The 3865-nt window shown below is 39.9% G+C and overlaps 1 non-coding gene across 1 annotated transcript; it reads left to right on the top strand.

Annotated features, from left to right (window-relative positions):
* The first annotated feature begins 2777 nt into the window (after positions 1-2777).
* On the top strand, positions 2778-2850 carry TRNAR-ACG (transfer RNA arginine (anticodon ACG)). The gene has a single exon. It is a non-coding gene; the product is annotated as a tRNA-Arg (tRNA).
* The last annotated feature ends 1015 nt before the right edge of the window (positions 2851-3865 follow it).

Genomic DNA, 3865 nt, shown 5'->3' with positions numbered 1-3865 from the left:
ATGCAGAAATCTGTAGTCTGAAGAAGATCCTCATTAGGGCCAGTGGAGCAATGGATAACGTGTCTGACTACAGATTAGAATGATTCTAGGTTCGACTCCTGGCTGGGACGGAAGTTTGTTTGTTTTTTTTAAAAATAAAACTTTGTAAAGCCAAAATATGAATTCTAAATGAATAAAAGTAGAAAACCAAAAGTATATTTAAAAGACATAATTAATGGCACCATTGTAGAATGACCCGTTACTAGACACAAATGTTTAATGCCACCAAGTTGTAAGATCACATGTGGTTATCAAGCATAAGCTTTGTGCCAGTCTAACCATTGTGCCAGGCAAGGCTTTGGATGGTAAAATAGTTTTTATTTCCCCTAATTTATGTACATGTCCTGGAGAAGTAATATATAAGTAAGTTACTCTGCTCCTCCCTCAAGCTTTATACACCACCCTCCACTCCCTGCCCCCTCCACAATACACCCTCTGCTCTAATAAAACAGTATTCTCTACAATGCCGTCCTGATCAGCTTACAACTAGAAATACAGGAGATTGAGAAAAGAGACATCTGAGATATCACACAAACATATAAGAGCTCAGTCTGTTCTTCCAGATCATATCCTGCTTTTTTGTACAGTCAGGATTGGGCCAGATCAGAAGAAAGTATGACTAGACAAATATTGGTAACCATCAAAATTATGACCAATGTATTTTACACAAGGTAAAGGAAATTAAAGGGGTTATCCGGTCTAAAGCTAGAGGTCTGCAGTCATTTTATGTGACTGCAGACCTGGGAATCCTCACAGCACACGCACTGAGTGGATTCCCCGGTGCCTGGTGGTTCTGTGACCGCAAGTATGCGATACACATACTCCCGGCCACATTTTCACTAGACTGTTTTAGAGCTCACTTAATACACTTGCATTGAGCAAAGCCGCCCACATCTAGACATCTAGTCAGCATGTGTCCGGAAGTATGCAGATAACATATTTGCAGTCACATGAGCGCGAGGCGCCTGCACCAGAGGATCCCCATGGAGCGTAGTGTGTATGATGTGAGGTTTCTCAAGTCTGCAGTCACATAGGCAACAAGTCTGCAGACACTCTACAGTAAGGCTGGACAACCCCTTTAAACTAATCATATATAATCTTTTGGTAGCATAATAATAGTAAGCCTATTATTTTCGGTGCGTTCTAGCACCCATGCTCAAGACTATATAACAAATCTCAGATTTTTTTATTTTTTTTATTTACAGAGGGATACATTTATTTTTTCTCACACTGCCTTCCAACATTTTTGAGAAGACACATTTGTCTTATTCCAGCATATGCAAAATGACTGAGCTATTCTCTCCTAGTAGCATCAATTCAATGGGAGAAAATGAAACATCCTATGGAACAGCAAAGACCATGTAAGATGCAGAGCACATGGCTGCCATAGGATGTCACTGATCTTGTATTTGCCTATAGAATAACCTCATAAGTAGTAGTGTTAAGGAGGCACAATGGGGGCATTATTCATTTTAAATGTGAAGTTAGAATGGGTAGGTGTACCTTCATTTTAGAAATCAATGAGGTTACCGCACTTTGGGCCCGATTCATAAAGAACGGCATTGTTCATGCTGGTCTTCATGAGGGGGCGTGCTGGAGTCAGACGCTCCTGGTTCATGGAGAGGTGCACGACTCTTCATGAATTGGAGCATCTGATGAGTGGCATGCGCCATGCCAGAAATTACACTCCAGTCAGGTACTGGAGTGAGATTTCTGGTGTAGGGAATGCCATAGCTTGTCATGAATTAGACGAGCTGTGGCATCCTGCCCCAGCTTTACCCATTTGTCATGAGGATGCCAAAGTTCACAAAATGTAAGCACAACTCCGAGTTGCGCTCCGCAAGTGGGTATTTCTGGCTGCCGATAACAGCTGATCGGCAGGGGTGTTGGGTCCCGGCCGATCAGACATATCCTTAGGATAGGTCATCAATGTGAAAATAGTGGACAACCTCTTTAGTTTCTGCACTCAAGTGATCCCAATTAGGGGAGTATAAACTTTTTTCTGTGTTAGGTATTCAGAGGGCATAATTAGTTTTAAGAGAGCAGTAAGGGTGACATTATTACTTTTTAGGGGGCATACATTTTTGACGACATTAAGGGAGTAAAGTTATTTTTAAAAAGCACTGTGGAGGCATAGTTACTTTTAAGGGGGCACAATGGGACAGCACTATAGGGGGCATTATTACTTTTTAATAATGCTATAAAAGTGAGTCTAGAAACAGTTGACCAGCCAGTCTAAGACAGGGGTCTCATAGTCGGCTGGGTACATGGGCTGCATATAGAAAAAAAAATAGGTGGCTGCATTCCTTGTGGGACGAGGTGTCATTTTCAGTGACATCATTTTTTATTTTTATTATATGAGGTTTTTATCACATTGTATTCCATCTTTTGTGCGTCACTATAATGAAATAGTTTTTAATTTATTGACGGTGTTCATTTTAGTTTTAGTGCTTAGGTATTTTCCTGGACATGGCAATACATATACTTTTTTTTTTATTTTCTTTTGTTTTACATAAAACTGCAATTTTAGTGACAATCTTTGTCATTTTTTTCATACTTTATTTTGATTTTTTTTTTCTTCAATTCGTTCAGGAATAAACATGTATATGTCGATGATAACATAATAATAATCCAAACAAAAATGTCCACAATAGCCTAATGAAGTGATTTAACATAAGGATAGAAACGGTGAGGGTCACTCGTCATGCAGAATTAAAAAGTTTCAGTACTCTACAGAAGGGCCAGTGGCGCAATGGATAACGCGTCTGACTACGGATCAGAAGATTCTAGGTTCGACTCCTGGCTGGCTCGGAAGTTTTTGCAACTTTGTAAAATCAGAAGAACTCAAACGCTATTTTTGAGGAATAAAAGTAGAAAAACAGAAATGTATTTAAAAGGCATAATTGTGGTATAAGCTAGCACTAGTCAGGAATATTCAATACCTGCGAGTTTTATGAAGTTAAGTAGTTAACAACGGAAGCTCAGTGACTTTCTGGCCATTGTGGCAGGCAAGGATTTGGATGTTTTTGTTTTCCCCTAATGTATGTACATGTCCTGGAGAAGTAGTATATAAGTAAGTTACTCTGCTCCTCCTATGCAAATTGTCTTCAGAGAGGAAGAGGACGAGAACTCTAGTGCCACCTACAGGAAGTAGCAATCCTAAAAGTCAATAGTAACCCTTTAACGAATTGTTACTGCTTATTTTGATGCAGGCTCCTGCACTGCAGAAAACATGTGGATAAAAGGCAGCAGAAAAAAACATAGCATTTATGCTGTGTGTGAACAAGTCCTAAAAGTTCAGCATGAGCTTTTAAATTTTAGCATCGTCAGAGTTACATAAATTATGTGTCAAAGTAACAAGCAGGTGAATGGCGGGACCAAAGGTTTGCTGACAAAGCATTGCCCAGAGCATCACACTGTCTTCATTGGCTTGCCTGCTTTCCATAATACACTCTGGTACCATAATTTAATAAAAGACCCTGATTCCAGCTATTTATCACTTATTGGGGTTTTTGCTCCAGTTTTGATAGAATCCCTGTTTTCTCTGCTGCAGAGCTACCAATTCTGAGTGGTGAGCTCTGTATAACCTTACCCACACTACTGATTTCTGTGCATAGGCAGAAAGCTGCCAATCAGTGGTGGGGGCTGGATTATATAGTGTTTATGAATATGGAGGACTACATGGCAGCAGGTTTACTAGTCCTGTAGTGATAATCTCCGGCTGCTAAAATAGTCCTCCGGCTGCTAAAACAGTCATTTTATCAAAATTACAACAAGCAGCCCAGTAAGTGACACATCACTGGAATCAGGGTCTCTTCACCTATAT

The sequence above is a fragment of the Phyllobates terribilis genome, unplaced genomic scaffold (assembly GCF_046119375.1).
Source record: "Phyllobates terribilis strain yellow unplaced genomic scaffold, ASM4611937v1 Scaffold_11__3_contigs__length_659146591, whole genome shotgun sequence".
NCBI classification, from domain to species: Eukaryota; Metazoa; Chordata; class Amphibia; order Anura; family Dendrobatidae; genus Phyllobates; species Phyllobates terribilis.
The sequence above is the reverse complement of the archived record's forward strand: the minus strand, read 5'-3'. Positions and strand labels throughout refer to the sequence as shown.